The sequence below is a fragment of the Lemur catta genome, chromosome 2 (genome assembly GCF_020740605.2).
Source record: "Lemur catta isolate mLemCat1 chromosome 2, mLemCat1.pri, whole genome shotgun sequence".
In the NCBI taxonomy this organism is placed as follows: Eukaryota; Metazoa; Chordata; class Mammalia; order Primates; family Lemuridae; genus Lemur; species Lemur catta.
In genome coordinates, this window is record NC_059129.1 from 75,845,814 (window position 1) to 75,863,543 (window position 17,730).

General features: G+C 35.3%; 1 protein-coding gene and 1 non-coding gene across 2 annotated transcripts in view; one reads left to right on the forward strand and one right to left on the reverse strand.

Moving 5' to 3' along the window:
• MYO6 (myosin VI) overlaps nt 1–17,730 on the forward strand; it is a 134,265-nt gene that overhangs the window by 4,597 nt on the left and 111,938 nt on the right. The gene's annotated exons all lie outside the window — the stretch shown is intronic.
• On the reverse strand, nt 12,638–12,742 carry LOC123633676. The gene has a single exon (XR_006733702.1). It is a non-coding gene; the product is annotated as a U6 spliceosomal RNA (small nuclear RNA).

Sequence of the window (17,730 nt, forward strand, 5' to 3'; positions counted from 1 at the left end):
TGTAACCAAAACATTTGTACGCCCATAATATTCTGAAATTAAAATGAAAATATTAGAATATCTATTTATAGATTTCAAAAATATTTTTTTTCTTATTGATTAGTATAAGAATGATATAATAGTTTGAGAAATGACCATATGTCCACCAAAGTTTTCCCTGTGAGTAGAAAGTAAAACCTAGAGAACAAATCTGGCATCTTTAGAAATCTTGCTGTTGTCAAAGAGAGAGGAAATAATTTTTTATGCAGAAAGCATGTCTCAAGTGAAACCAAAACACTGAAGCACATTCCTTCAGTGTACGTTTCCAAAGGGTGAATATTAATGTTCATGCTGAGTAATGTGCACAAAGGAAACTCCGGACAAAAACCCGGGCATCTTTTGTGTATGTTAGGTCACTCGTTATTTTACTTGAAAGTAACTTGCTGACTAACCTTTTACAAGGTAAGATATTTCATGTAGCAGAATTTTTTGATTTCTACTATTTATAGATGAGCATCTTTCCCAACAAATATTTGCTGAGGGCCCACTGTGTTTGAGATGTGACTATAGGTGTGAACTGGTTCCTCCTTGTCCTGGCAGATCTTTGGATCTAGGAAATAGAAAGAGTGGCAGAGATATAAAAAGATAAATGGAAACATCCATTTAAAATACAAAGATGTTCATGTCAAAAGTTAATACTTTGTATTTGTATGGCGTTTTATTGTTTTGGAAACCATCTTATATGCATTTGGGCCTTAAAACAACTCAATGAAGAAGATAAAGTAAATTTATTCCTATTCTGCAGATGAGACAACGGAGACTCAAACAGGTTAAAATTACTTAAAATTAGGTAACTTGTTCAGGTCATATGACCACTTAGAAGCATCACTGAAAATGGAAACTCTGTGTATTCCCAAAGTGGTAGGTTCTCCCCTTGCCCCCTAATACTTATGTCCCTCCTAGATGTTAGGTTTAGTCTCTTAGTAGTGACTTAATTTCATTTTACCGCTTTAATTCAGGTAGTTCAGGAAATTCTGAAAACTCAGGCTGACTAAAGTGATGATTGTTACATTATTACAGGGTTTATTTTTTTTCAATGGAAGGTAGAAGGTGAACATGATGTACCATTATGGTTCTATTAACATTTTTAATAGATTAATGGACTGAGGTTGGTAATTAGCTTTTGTAGTTAGGGAGTTTTTAAAGAAAATCAACAATCAGTTAAAAAAAGGAAGAAGAAAAATGTTCCAGGGGAATTTTGAAAATAACTTTTATTACTTGGTGCATTGGTATTTATTCAGTAATTATGCCTGCCTTTGTAATGATTCACTAAAGTCCTAAGGTGTGTCTGTGTCGATTCCTGTATGCCTTCATTCATTGAAAACATATTTGAGGCCGGGCGCAGTGGCTCATGCCTGTAATCCTAGCACTTGGGAGGCCGAGGCAGCCGGGATCGTTTGAGCTCAGGAGTTTGAGACCAGCCTGAGCAAGAGCGAGACCCCGTCTCTACTAAAAAAAAACAGAAAGAAGTTAGCTGGACAATTAAAAATATATAGAAAAAAATTAGCCGGGCATGGTGGCACATGCCTGTATTCCCAGTTACTCCGGAGGCTGAGGCAGGAGGATTGCTTGAGCCTGGGACTTTGAGGTTGCTGTGAGCTAGGCTGATGCCACGGCACTCTAGCCAGGGCAACAGTGAGACTCCGTCTAAAAAAAAAAAAAAAAAACAACATATCTGAGTGTCTACCATGGACCAGGCCCTGTTACGTAAGTGCTGGGAATACACTGATTAAATTAAGACCAAGTCCCTGTCCTGAGTAACATTTTATTGTTGTTTTGAATTAAGTTAATTATAGACTTCGTGCTAGTATGTAATCAACAGGGCTGACCCTAAAGTTGAGAAATAGACAGTTGTCAAATGGTGCAATTTGAGGGCTACTAAATGACTTATTTGCTCTAAAATGTTCCACTCCTGGCCTTCTGTCTGCTGGAGACTCCCAGTCTGTTGGGTTACAGCGCTGTTACCAGCCTGTTCCTGATAAATATAAGTATGTTCCATTATTTATCACAGTTTCAGGAAACAAGGCTGAGAGAAAATAAATGAGACTTTGACTTGGGTGTGGTGGCATGTGCCTGTAGTCGGAGCAACTTGGGAAGCTGAGTTGGGAAGATCACTTTATCCTAGGAGTTTGAGGCCAGCCTGGGCAACAACAATAATGAGACCTGTCTCAAAAACAAACAAAAAATATGGGAACTAGGACTGATAGGTTGGTGTTATAAGAGAAGAGGTTGGCAAAGTGTAGTTTTAATAGCAGTTATTGTTCATTGAACTTTTGCTGAGTGGCAGATACTATGCCAAGTAAGTACTTAATGTACTTTAGCTCAGTTAATCACTGTTGTCACCTCAGTAGGGTTGGCGTTGTGACTCTCATTTTACGGATTAGGAAATTGAGCTACAGACATGTTAAATTTGCTCATACTCACTTGGTAGTACTAGAATTTGGATCTCTCCTAGTACTTAGCATATAGTAGGAACTAACATGGAAAGAGAGCTTATTTATAATATATAGGCTTCTGATGTTCTACCATTCTACCAGTGAGTGTGGCAGATCATGGAGGTGAAGGCCTTGGTGAGGGAGGAATGGGTGAGGAGAGTCAAGAGATCTTGTTGGGTGCAGTGTGGGAGTTGGAGGGGTGGGGAAAGATGGGACAGTATTGCCTGGCTAACTGCTTGGCCCTCAGGCTTAATCCTCCTGTGACAGCCCTGGGGCTCCTGAGTTGCATTTAGGCACCTGTAAGTGCTTTCTTGAGCTCATTGGTTAGAGTTTAGGCAGACCCGAGGCCCTGGTTTTCCCACTCACTAACTTGGTCAAATTACTTAGTTTCTCTGGGTTTCAGTTTTCTCTTTTGTAAAATGGAGGCAACAGTATTACCTATCTGGTATGGTTCTTGTGAAGATTGAATTAGATAATAACATGTGTAAAGCACATATCACACTGCCTGGTACATGGTCAGTATACATTATTACTGTTGTTACTGTGTGTGTGTGTGTGTGTGTGTGTGTGTGTGTGTGTTTTGACATGTTTAATGTGGAATTTTCATTCAAAAGGAAAAAAAGCAATGTTAGAGGTCTGGGCAGAATTTTGAAGTTGTCCATTTTGAAGTAGTTGTGAAATTTATGTGTGTATCAGAATCACCTGGGGAACTAGTAAAAACACACAGGTTAGGAAGTTTTGGATGGGGCTTGGGCATTAGTATTTTAATAAGCTTCCTTATTGATTTACATGTATACCAAAATTTGAGAACCATTGGTTTAAATCTTTTCTGCATCCTGTGCTTAGGGAAGGCTTCAACAAGAATAACAACAAATTGCTTGGATTAACCAGGCAGTGTATGGTAGAAGGAAGTGAAATATCAGTTACCAGAATCTCTTTGACTTTTTTTTTTATTAAGCTTATTTGGGACTTATAGCATTTATATTGAGATAACAGTGCTGTGTTAAATTTCACACCTAAACTAAATTGTAATGACTGTTTCACCTTTTTAGCCAGCTTCATTTGGAAGTGAGTTATATTTAATTTTTAACAGTTATACAAATAGCAAAGATATAAAAATACATGCTTATGTAGATTTTAAGAACTTTAAAAAAGTTTTTAATTGGATTTCTTTAGATGGTGTACTGTTAAATAACCAGACTTGGTATCATTAGTTGTATCAGACAAAGAAAAGAGATTTCATCCTTGATGGTTCCACTGAAGAGACTGTTTGCAGAAGTTAGGGAACAAACAAGGGTAGCAAAACACCCAGGGACTAGCAATATCAAGAAGTCCTTAATTCTGCAGAGATTACCAGGGCAGAGGGCTGGCATTGTGGAGGAGGGCTCCAGGGAGCTGTGGTTCTGAAGCAGGCGAGGAGTGAGAGGAGGTTCCCTGACCTCTCCTCCCTCTGCCTTTTGTGACTTCCATTGCTAGAGCCCAGCTGGGAAGCCCACGTGATTATCTTTGCAAGCTCATCCTCCCAGCTCAAGAGCACAGCAGAGAAGGGATTGAGGGTACAGTGGAACAAATGGAGAATAACTAGGACATTAATTAGAACCTTTGGGAATTTGTAGCATTTCCTTGGTGCATTTTAAATAACTTTTAGCATTGTGATACATCTATAGAATGCTTGGGACTACTTGTCTTATACATGCTTTTAGAAAATAGTTTATTCACTTTCTCATTTAACCAAATAATTATAATTTTTAGGAACTTTGATGATCCATATAATCCAATGAGAAACATAATCTATGTCTGTTGAAACACTTTTATTAATGTATTGTTATACCTTGATGAGGTTTTCTGAAATTTTCTGCATTCAGTAGTCTTGTTTTGATGGAATAAATGTTTTTTCATTAAAAATCTTTTAATGACTAAATTAAAAAAATTTTGTCAAGAAAAGTCCTTTATCTTCTGGAATTTATACTTCCTATTCATTGGACTTTTTTGATAGCAGAAACACCAGAACACAGTGTTGTTAATAATGGTTAATAGAATTAAGATTATTGTGAAATAATTGTTCTTCTTCCCCAAGTTCTTTTGAAGACACATTAAATTTCTGTATAAATCTGTTGTAGTTTGCTGTTATTTAGATATCTTTTGCTAATGCCAGTTTTATCTAGTTAATCTTAATTCTGGCCAAAAATTCATGTTCTTTATTTTGGATAGATTCCTTAGGATTACTAAAGAAAGGGGTTTCTCTCCTTAAAGAGATGGTATGAAGGATGCTGGTATATAAGCAGTACTCCCCCCCAAACAGTTAGATTATGTCTTGTATTTTCTTTCATCTCTTGAAGTTCCAGGGAAAAAGAAGTACAAGATCTTACCCAGATTTAGAAGCAACTAGAGTGGATCTTGTCCAGGACTTCCTGGACTTGATTGACAAATTAATCAAGTAGCAAACACCTGGCTATGAGAATTTAGCATACAAATAAAGGATACCTCTGGATGTATATGTTATAATTGAGTTTTTTAACAAAATAAATGTTTTTCAGCTCGTCTCTTTTAAAAAGAGTATGGTGAAAGTAAGAAACAGATTTGGAATCCACTGAATAATACCTGTACTTGGAAATCATACATTTAGATATTTTCTCTGTAAGTGGGCTGCTTTTTTTTTTTTTTTGAAAAACAGAGTGATTTCAGACTTTTCTGGGATCTTCTAAAATACATATTGTTTATTTTGATATGACACTGATAGAATTAGTCTCCCGCAGGAAAGAATTGAGGCTGTTGGTTTTTCCATGTTTTGTTCTTTGAATTTCCCTGATTTGAGGATTGAGTTATTCCAGAGAGAACTTTTCTCCTCTTCCTTGTTATTTTTTTTCTAAAATTAGATGACCCAGCTGTGTTTTGGCTTGCGGGCATGATTTTGCTGTCTGTTATCCTTTTGGTCTTAGTATATTTAGGGGAAGAACAAAGAACATGTGTGTGTTTTGAAGAGGAATGTATTAGTTTCTCTGCTTTTCCTGTTCATCATGGCTGGTCTTAAAGATTAGAAGAACAGAATGATTTATGTATCTATTATGCTAGTGCTTGAGATTTCAAACCAAACCATGGCTGTGTTGGCCACTGAGATGATGGAGAAAACAGATGGATGTAAAGTGTAAAACTAGTCATCATGTGTTCAGATGGCTAATTGGGGAGGTTTATGTTAGTTTAAGAAAGATTTTCTATCAGATGTGGGAGAAGGGCAAAGGAGGGTGGAAAGTGAATGAATTTGACCCAGTGTCAGCACAGATGTTTTAGAAACCAGAAAAAATTATTTTGATCAGAATTGTATATTCTATAGGGATGTGTTCTACTAATGTTTGTTTTTTTAAAAAGGAAGGCAGCATAAATTTGAAATTTAATAAACAAAATTTTAATTTAGTGATTCTGTGAATCATTAGCCAAAATGGAGATAGCTTGATGACTGCACACAGTGATGTTAGTGTGTCAGAAGTTGGGTTATTAGTTACTAAAGGTGTGCTTCTGGAACTGGTCCAGAATGTGTGAGGTATATGGCATATTGTAGGTCAGCATGATTGAACAGTGAAAGGCTTACATCCAATGGGTTGGGAGGTGGGAGTATATTCTAAGGATGGATTGAATGAGTGGTCTAAAATCATCATAGAACAGTACAGTTCTAACAGTTCTTGAGGGTCAGAGATATGCTACTTTGAGTGTTTTGCAATCATTTTCTCGTTTAATTCTCATGTTGACTCTCTGAGGTGGCTATTCTTAGTATGCCATGTTACAGCTGAGAGAGCTGAGGTCCAAGCTGATAAAGTGGTGAGGGGCAGAGCCAACAGATGCCTTCAGGTGGTCTGGCTCCAGAGTCTGTCCCATTTTGATTCTAAGTCCCCTTTTTCTGTGTGCTCTTTCTTTCTTTCTTTCCTTTTTTTTTTTTTTAGAGACCGGGTCTCTCTATATTGCCTAGGCTGGTCTCAAATTCCTGGGCTCAATCAAACTTCTGGAGTAGATGGGATGACAGACGTGAGCCTGGCCAGTGTGCTCTTTTAAAGACACAGAACTTTGAAAATCTCTTAAGGATTAATCTGTTCTGTCTTTATGTATTTACACAAGGTATGGTAAAATCATAACACCCATGCGACTGTTGCCCAATTTCAAGTCCAAGGGAGACAGCTTCTCTGTGGTACCCAGTTTCCTCCTGAGTCTAAATTCCTGCTCTATATAGGGCTCCAGGCTTCCCTGCCAGAGAGGGGAGACTCCTGGACATGCGGAGCTCTTTTAAACCTCTTAAGAGCTCTGGGTTTTAATTACATATTTGATGTATGTGCTTTAAGCAAATGTATTCCTATAAAGTTTTGTGTAAATTAAATAATGAATTGTAATTTTTTAGTATCTTGGAAAGCTTCCTATATAGAGGATCCCAATAGTGATTTCTTTTGTAAAGAGAAGAATCTTTTTGCAAGACAAATGTTTGTTTTCTAGATTGTACTGATAAAATATGGATTTTTCACATATTACTTTTGTATAAACATGGGTCTAGCTAAATACACATCTGATATAAATGTGCCAAAATGAAATTTGATCTCATATTGTGGTTCATATTACTAATAAAAAAAGGATTGTATAATAGTTTTTTTCTTGAGTAAATATCATTTGTCAAATTTGCACTAAAATGTGCTTTAGTAGGCTATCTACGGTAAGAATAATATTCTTTTAAGCAGTAGGTTGAGATTCACCATGTAGCACAATTCTTTATTCTTTTTGTGGTTGTAAAATTCATTAGGTAAATGCTAGTGTTCTGCTGTTTAAGTATTAAAAATCAGTGTTTTATGTGATTCTGAAATAAATTCTCTGAAAATAAAAGATAAATTTTAAAGAGATAACTTACTTAAAAACTGTTATAGTTGAAAACATAACGGTTTTTGGAAACAGTTTTAGAAAATGTATTTTCAGGTAGGCCTGGGTAAAATATTCATATCCTGTACCTATTACAATGTCATGCTAATGAGGCCTTAATCCCAGATTCTTTGTAATCTGTGTTCTGTTCCTAAACACTTAACAGTGACTACTCTGTAACCTCATTAATAGAACCAGTGGCCTCATTTAGATCATTATTCTTTTCCAACCTCTTCAGCTATTGACCAACTAGTTCCCCCCTTGGCTTTTGTGGTCTTGTGCCCTCTCAGGTCTTTACCTGTTTTGTTTTGCTGTTCATTTTCCTCTCTCCATGCCTTTAATGTTCATGCTTTGAGAAAATCCTATACTTGGTTTTTTGCTCTATTCCCTCTGTTCTTAGTTACGGTAATTGTATCAGCTCATGGTTCAACTGTCATCTTTATGTAGATTTTTCCAAAGTTTCTTTCCATGTCATCTTGACCAGCATTTCCAAACTAATGCTCTGTAGATATCTTAAAATTTCACATAGTTTCCATCAAATCTGTATCCTTTCAGAAACTTGCATCTTATTCTTCTTCTTCTGTTTCCCATATGACAATGCTATTACTCTAGAGGGTTTCAGCTCCAAACCCTCATTCACCGTTCCCCCTTCACTTGCCAGTTTGTTAGTTGCCAAACAGTGTTCTGTCTCTGAGAGGCCTCCTTCCCTTTCCACCCTCTCTCACCTAGTGCGGGCCTCGTTACTTTTCCTTCTAGATATGTCTCCCTATATTTGACCCTTACCCCAAACATACAGCTCATCCCATGCATTGTCATTAGAATTATATTTCAAAGTAGAACTTATTGCATTATTCTCTTGCTCGATAAGAATCCCTAGTGGCCCTTCGTTAATACATCTTAGGATCCAAACTCTTATTGTGGGATGTGAAACTCTTCGTAACCTAATTGTGGCCTATTTTTTTACTACAGCTCCACCATTCTACAATGCTCTAGCCCATTGACCTTTTCCCTGGACATAGCCCCATTTTCCTATCTCCTTACTCCTGCTTAAACAGACCCTTGGTCTGGAATGTACTTTCCTGTAGTCAATCCTACTCATCTTTCAGGACTTGCTTGAATTAAATCTTTCAAAGTAGCCTTCCTAAATTTATTATTTGGAATTATATGTGTGTTATAATGTCCATCACAGGTTACATAATATATGTGTATCTTCTCATTCTCTCTTACTCTTATTAGATTGTGAATGACTACAAGGTATGAAGTGCCTAACAAGAGACTTTGTAAGGTTTTCTGTAGATCTCAGGGCTCAGGACTCTTTTAAACTCTTAAAAATTATTGAGAATTCCATAAAGATTTTGTTTATGTGTGTTATTTCTATCAACATTTACTGTATTAGAAATTTAAAAGTTATTTAATTGATTTAAAATATCAATAATAAATGCATATTAACAGAAATAGCATTTTATGAAAAATAACTATTTCCAAAACAAAAATTAGAAGAATGATACTATTTTACATTATTGCAAATTTCTGTAATGTATAACAATAGAAGATAACTGGATTGTCATATTTGCTTATTCATTCAATTTATTGCAGTGTTTTATTTTGGTTGGAATACTATGTATGAAGAAAACATGGCCTCACACAGATATGTTGTTGGGGAAGGGAGAAGTATTTATTTAACTATTTCAGATAATTATATGTATTCTTTGTTGATCCTTCACCAAAACTCAGCAAGTGGTAATTTCTTAAAGTTCCAGCGAGGAATCTTAATGATACCAGTGAACTTTTTGTACTCTGTTATGTTACAATTCACTGGTCTGTTTGTGCTTTGAATGGATCTTTTACCCATGCATGATTTTATAATGTGATATATTTGTCATTTGGAACATATTGTTCCACTGAGTTAGGCAGATCTTCCAAATTTATGTAATATTTAAAAATCATACTCTGATCTTATCAGAAACAAAGTACTGAGAGGCCATTATACTCATGGTGGCAGATATTAAGTTCAACTTTAGTGCTTTTCACTTGAAAGTTCAAATTTTATCCTTACCAGCAAATATTGTCAATTACTTTCCTTGAAGGTAACACAGGCCTCACTCAAACCAAAGACAACAAAAAAACCTCTGCCAAATTAGTCTGCCAAATACCCACGTTTGAATAGCCATAATTTGTCAGTTCTTTCCAGTAAAAATAGTGTTTTATGAAAAAAACAACAAAAAAACCCCCAGCAGTTTCTGAAGATCACAACTCAAAATATTCACGTATTTTCCATGAAGCAGCCATTTACCTTTAAACAGTAGAAGTGTTTAATATGTACTTCCCATTTTATCACACAGAATATTAAAAAAGATGTATATTTGAGGAGCAAGACGTAATAACATTAATAATTTTTACTGCTTCATTAAGGGCATTCTTGAATGAAATAGCATTTTTCGTTACTCTAAGTACAGTTGGCAACTGGTAGGGTTTGGTGCCACTGCTTTGATACTAACTAACACTCTAGAAGTTTTACTTGTCATTGTTTCTGCATCCTTAGTGCAAATGAAAGCACAGTGAAAAAGGCATATGTCTTAGTATTATGAAAGTAGTGTGACCTTGTTGACTCTCTGAAAGGGTCTCAGGGTTCTCCAGGGGTCCCCCCAGGTGCAGAGAACTGCTGATCTAGATAATTGTTCTATCAAGTTGTAAATGTGTTCAGGTTTCATGTAGACTAGACATGTAGAAGCCTAGAATGTTAGAACTGGACGTTAACCCAGAGTTAATTTAATTCCAACTCCTTATTAAGAAGTTGAGGAAACTGATGTTTAGAGAGGTTAAGAGACTTAATGGAGGTTATTCAGCTAAATTAGTGGCAGAACTAAAAGATAATTCATAAGGCTCTTAGAGTTCATTTTTTTCCGTCAGTATTGTGCAGTTAAAAAGTTTAGAGGTAATTTCAGATACATATAAAGCTATGACTAGAAAGTAGGTATTTCTTTTTGTGCTATAATATGGATACTGTCAAATAAAATAAAGGGTAAAGGTTTTTGAACTCTGTTACCCAGAACTCTACGATTAGCTTTCATCTATGTTTTTCACCTCTTTTTTTCATTCACTTGATATAAAATTGCTTGCTGTGGTCAGATGGACAATTAAGTGAAAAATTGAGATAATTTGGCATTTAATGCATAGTCATTGCCTTAAAAAGCCTCAAAATATACCCTGATAAAATGTGTCATCAGTTTGACATTTAAGAGAGCAGCATACGATTATATATAAAAGTGAAAAATAGACCAGGTGTAGTGGCTTATGCCTGTAATCCTAGCATTTGGGGAGGCCACGGCTGGAGGATCACTTGAGGCCACAGGAGTTTGAGGTTGCAGTGAACTATGAGCCACTACACTCTATCCCCTGCAATGGAGCAAGACCCTGTCTCTCCCCACTCTCCCAAAAAAGAGAAAAATAATTGATCAGTTTTTAGAGAGAGTTTCATTTTTAAAATCATTTAATTGTGAAAAGTTTTAAGCATGTTCAGAAAAGGAGAGAAGAGCATATGAGCCACTATGTACCCATTACCCAGATTCCAGTTATCAGCTCATAGCTAATCTTGTTTTACCTTTTTCTTTATAGTAATTCTCCCTCCCCATGGATGATTTTTGAATCAAATCCCAGATATCATTTATTTTCATTATCCATAAACATTTGTAGGAGAGAGTATTTCTGAAAACTTATAATTAGGCATATATAATGAAGTCAGGACTTGATATCTACAGTAAGTTTGAATGAACCTCTCAGAAGTCTTTTATAGCCTAAACAACAAAAATAAGAAACAAACAAAAACTCTTTCTTTTGATCCTGCCATCCTCTTTGTGCCATTGCCTTATTTCGTTGCTCCTGACTTGAAACTTCTGGAAAGAGAAGACTCTATTAGTTGTTTCTATGTTTTCTGTTTATTCTTTTACTCACTGCGGTATCATTTTTGCCTCAACTGCTGTACTGAACCTGTTCAAAGATTACCGTTTCTGTTTCCAAATCCATTGACTTGTTTTCAGTTGTTAGCCTCTTCTGAGCCATTTGATGATGTTGACAACCCCTTGTTGAGACTTCTTTCTCCTTTGGCATAGTATTCTCTTGCAACATACTTTCTACCTTGCCGTCTACATTTTCTCTATTGTTTTTCATTCTTCCTTTAAAATGTCAAGTTTTTGACCTTGGTCCTGTTCTGTTTTGTTGGTACATGACCAGTTGTCTAATCTGTCAGACCTGCTGCTTCCTTTTCATACATTTATTTTGTAATAACCTTTACCATACTGAAATGAAATTAGTAGACAGTATATTATAACCCACACAGATACATGTGTGTGTATATTTTATATACATATACAGATTATACGTAGACATACAAATTTAAAAATTAATATGGTATCCTAACAAAAGGTTATTAAATTATTAATTACAGTAATTAAATTAAATATATTATATATTTCAGTATGTGATGGCTCAGGTACTCCTTTAACCAAAGGCAGAATAAAGTAATCAGATGCTAATATCCATATGTGGAATAATCATGAATGCAGAGGCTGCAAATGAAACTAATATATAGGTATTATAATTGCTGATTCAAATACCATTATTAACATTGCTCTGTAACATGATGTTTTTCCAGAATGATGAATACCTTTTGAAATGGTTCCAAATAAAGGACAATCTTTTTTCAGTTTATGTGATAATTGTATTTCTGGAAAAGTCAATGTATATTAAAACAATGTAAAAATATTTTAAATATTAGATTAGGTTCTGGGCTCACTTATCTTCTCCTCTAAGTTTGCTATTCATTTTGCCTTCTATACATCACTAATGGCATAAGAATAATTTGAAAATTCAAAATAAATAGTATTGATAAAAAGCTCTTGGCCCCCCTATCCACAGGAGCTAGATCCGCCTGGAGCATCCTTACAGACATTTGTTTTGGCTGCAGTATTTCTAGTGAGTCGTTTTCCTCGACTCATTTTTGAGTGTTTCATTACTATCTTTAAGTGAGACACTGAAGCTTTTACATTCTAAATTGTGAATAGAAAATGCAAAGAATAAATGAGATAATGAAAACATTTATACTGATGTAATTTAGAAACTATAATAGTTAAAATAGTATATAGTTCTTAAATACACATGATTTACAAATTCCATCCTTAATTAAATTGATAGAAATTTCTTGCATTTTTAAAAAATGAATTTCCTACAGAAATCATATTTTTTCTTCCCCAAACAATTTACTATCAGCACTTTTTTGAAAAATGGAACATTTCACAAATTTGCATGTCATTCTTCCACAGGGGCCTTGCTAATTTTCTCCGTATTGTTCCAATTTTAGTATATGTGCAGCTGAAGCTCTCAGCTCTCAGCATTTTTATGGCCATATCTGTTGCAAAATGCGTAAGTAACTTTTTTTACCTGTTGTTTTAGAGTACTGAGGTGTCATTAATCTGGTCTATTTTGGACCTGAATTTAAATACAAGAAGTTTTCATTATTTCACAAGAGAGAGTTTTCCCCCAGATGTAAATAATCCAATTTTATACTTTCAGGGAATAGTAAATCTGGGAATAAGCAAAGGCTAGAAGCAAATTATTGCTGTAAAATATATGAATTATTTTGTAATAGATTGCCATGGAGATATATAAAGAGATCTGTATGGAGATTGATTTGAGAACATAGCCAGAAATAATTTTCTCATTTGTTAATATTAAGTATTTGTTGTTCCGTACTTAGTATTTCAACTTCTAAACTATCCCTCCCCCACTTTATACCTTTAGTTTTGTAGACATTTTCCGGTGAATATTAATATTGTATAATTGAAAGCTAGATGTCTTTTAATTGATTAATCTTTCCTGATTTCTTGGTGTCAAATTGACAATTTAGCTGAATCTTGATGGATAACAATATAAGTAAAAATTTTAGTGTGGCTGGGTGTGCTGCCTCACGCCTGTAATCCTAACACTCTGGGAGGCCGAGGCGGGCAGATTGAGCTCAGGAGTTCAAGACCAGCCTGAGCAAGAGCGAGACCCCGTCTCTACTAAAAATACAAAGAAATTATATGGACAGCTAAAAATATATATAGAAAAATTAGCTGGGCATGGTGGCGCATGCCTGTAGTCCCAGCTACTCGGGAGGCTGAGGCAGAAGGATCGCTTAAGCCCAGGAGTTTGAGGTTGCTGTGAGCTAGGGTGATGCCATGGCACTCTAGCCCCTGCAAAAGAGTGAGACTCTGTCTCAAAAAAAAAAAAAAAAAAAAATTTTTAGTGTTGTTGACAAGGATAGTATAGATGGCTTTTCCTAAGAAATATATGGAGATGTAAACTTATAAAGACACATATATAAGTTAGCAGTGCTTTTACTTACTGAAGTTTTCTTTATGAAAGGATTCTGCGAAGGGCCCTTTTACTGGCCTTTGCTGAAGTATGTATATATTGCCCAGGAGTTGATTAATGAACAAAAAGGAAAGGAATGGAATGTGTATTTTAACTCAAAGTACATTTATTTATACTAGTTCCTCATCAGAGCTGCAGTATCTGTATTTGGATACCAAATGCTAAATATATTTCTCTGTAAATAAAATATGAAGGCAAAAAAAAATCAGCTACACAAAGATAGAACTTGAACAATTAAAAATTCCCCGAGATATAAGACAGTATGAAATCTTTCCCTAACTCCTTTCTGCAATATAAATGAGAATTTGGGGTGACTTTCCAAATAATTCTATCAACACAAAATTAATAGTATTCACATTTGCTACCATCTGAAGTCAGAGAATAGAGTTCTGGGGTCAAGATGCCTGTGCTACAGCCTAGACCCATTTAATCCCAGATCTTGGAGGATGGGACCTAGATGTCAGTGCTGTTTCAGAAGTTCCCAGGTAATTCCAATCTGGATTTCAATTATTTATCTTTTTTTATATTAAATCTATATAAGTAAAGCTTTTTGTCAAGTACTGAAGAAACTCTTGGTAACCAGAATGTTTTAAAAATTTAGTTTTTGTATACTGATTATTAAAACGTGTAGTGTCTTGTGAAGGAGTTAAAAAAAATGGAGACCTAAGAATTATTTAAAATTATTAAAATGGTATACCTGATACAAAATTTGAAAGTAGAATCAAATCTAAACCACTCAAAACAGGTCACTCACTGTTTTATCTTTATCTTAAAGAGCTCTTTAGATGAAGTTTCTGTAACCTCTTTTTGTCTCCTATTCGTCATGAAAATTGTTCGTGTCTGACCTAAATTGCTCTCTATATTTATATTTTGTCTTCTGGAAATGTAGGCCATTTGATCATTGGTGCACATGCACTCTCTCACACACACGTCTTTAATCCTTTTCATTCACATACTTAAAGACAAATTCTATTTTTTTAAGTCTAAATACCCTAATTTAGATAGACATTTTTCATAGTCCAGTTAGAAAACTCTTCATTTTGTCTACTTGTTTAGGTTTCACTATAAGGGGAACATTGTACATTAGGAATCACCACTGTTTTACTAACCTCCTTACCGATAAAGAGAAGTGTTGATAAGGAAATAACTAAAATCAGTTCAGACAGTATAGAACATCCAGATTCAAACTCCTGGGCTGAAGTAATCCTCCCACCTCAGCCTCCTAAGTAGCTGGGACAACAGGCACACACCACCACGCTCAGCTAATTTTTAAGTTTCTTGTAGAGACAGGGTCTTGCTGTGTTGCCCAGAGTGGTCTTGAACTCCTGGCCTCAAGTGATCCTCCTGGTTGGCCTCCCAAAGTGCTGGGATTACAGACTTAAGATGCTGTGCCTAGTCCCTATCTTTGTGGATTTTTGATAGTCAAATAAGCACTAAGTAATTGCCATAATTATGGCAGAGAATCCATTAGAAGTGACATAATATAGTTGGTATAAATACTATGTTAGTGGTGAATGGTGAGAATGAAACAAGTCTTACCAAGCTGAAATTTCATATTCTGGTAGGGCAGGCTGTTTACATTTAAGGGATTTCTTTTTTTTTTTTGAGACAGAGTCTCACTCTGTTGCCCGGGCTAGAGTGAGTGCCGTGGTGTCAGCCTAGCTCACAACAACCTCAAACTCCTGGGCTCAAGCAATCCTTCTGCCTCAGCCTCCCGAGTAGCTGGGACTACAGGCATGCGCCACCATGCCCGGCTAATTTTTTCTATATATATTTTTAGTTGGCCAGATAATTTCTTTCTATTTTTAGTAGAGACAGGGTCTCGCTGTTGCTCAGGCTGGTTGAGGGATTTTTTAAACACTTGATTGAATGTCCCCAAACTTTGTGTACAATTATGAATATTTCTTCACTTACAATTAGTAGTAAGTAAAAATTGGAATGTTTGGCCTACTGCTGAATTCTACAACTGAACCGTTGTGAGAAACTAAGGTTCAGTATGAGAGTCACACAGTTGGAGAAGATTTTAGGAAACTAGAATTAATGTGAAAGGAAGAAGACTACTTAGGTGATTCAACATGTTTTTGAATACAGAAAATATAAGATAGTATATCAATCAGTATGTTTTTAGTGAAAACAGAGGAAGCCTTGATCTTCAGCTGTGTTCTGAGGGTTTTTAGACCTGTTTGTTCATGTATTCACTGGAAACCATTTGCCTACCGTGGAGTGGCACTATGCCAAGTTCTAGAGATGGATTTGTGGACAATTCAGACACGATTCCACCATTAAGCTTGTGTTCCAGGAGGGAGACAGACATGAAACAACTATTTATCATATGGCTAGGCTTCAGAGGAGAAGTTCTGTGGGTGCTATGAGAGCTTTGTGATAAGGGAAAAATGTAAGAAAGAACAGTGTCAGGTGGTGGCAAAACATTAGGATGGGTAAAAGAATACCTTTGTGGACTGTTCAGCCCTCTTTAAAAATCCACCCTCTCCCCCCGAGTACAAAATCAACTCATTTGTTCATTGACGTGAATAAGAATCTTTGATATTTCTACTAGGTGGAGGTAATCATTAGTTTCTTGGAAGGCCATAAAAATTAGATGTATATTCATCTTTATAAGGTGAAATTTCATTTCTAGGTCTGGAATTTATGATTTTTTGTATTCTCTATTGTTGTATGAAGAAGAGTAATTATCCTTATGATACTGCTGTAACACCTATAGCCCCACTTAATAATTGCTTGCTGAATTATGTATATGAATTTCCATTTATAGTCCAAAGAAAATATGTTTTTATTGAGGTATTATATATAATAGGTAATATAAATGTTTTCTGTTTTTGAATTTTTAAAAAATGAAATTCATGTATGTTAATACAGTAACCAAATCATAAGAGTTTGAAGATTGCATTAGTATCCATAAACTTTATGTTTTTTGTTCCTTGGAGAAAGGTAGGTAATGTTCATAATGTATGAAATAAAATCAAATATGCATGCAGGATATATGTGTATATGTATGTCATAATGTTGAAGGACTATTCACAAGGCTAAAAAGAGCAACAACAAAAAAACCCAAAGTAAATAAATAAATAACTTATCATTGCTATCACTGAAAGCAGCAAACACTGAGTATAACTATATGCTCACTGCAAACTTGCAGTGTGCCCCCATTATCCATCTTTTGTATTGGCGGCATTAAATTTTAGCTGGATTCCTAACTTCCAAAAATAAATAGTATACTTCTCAAATAAAACAAAATATAGAGTTCAGAATGAGTAGCTAGATTTAAGTGAGCAAATAAACAAGCTGGGCTGATTATTTAACCTCTGTGGAGGAAACAAAAAATTAAGAAATATTTACTGATTATTTAGTGGTTCTTTGTTATTTAAATTATTTTAGGTATTGCAAAGCTTTATAGGATTCTTTATATTGAGGCACATCTCTAACTTTACTCCTGATTCTTTGTTGTTATTCCTGTTGTGAAAAAGGTATCTTTTTTTCATTTTCAATCCTTTAAATTGGACACTCTTAATCTGTAATAACAGTTTTGATTAGTTCCTTTTGTTTAAGGTAGAGTCACATCAACTACAACAATATTCTCACCTCTTCTTTACTATGTAGTCTTGCTCATTTCAGTTTGATTTAATTGGCAAAGGTGTCTGGAATAATATTAACTAATAACATGACATTTACCATCTTTATTTTATTCCTGATTTTTTCTTTCTTTTTTTTTTTTTTTGACAAGAGTCTTGCTCTGTAGCCCAGGCTAAAGTGCAGTGGCATCAGCATAGCTCACAGCAACCTTAAACTCCTGAGCTCAAGCAATCCTCCTGCCTCAGCCTCCCGAGTAGCTGGGACTACAGGCACATGCCATGATGCCCAGCTAATTTTTCTAATTTTTGTAGAGATGAGGTCTCACTCTTGTTCAGATTGTTCTCGAACTCCTGAGCTCAAGCAA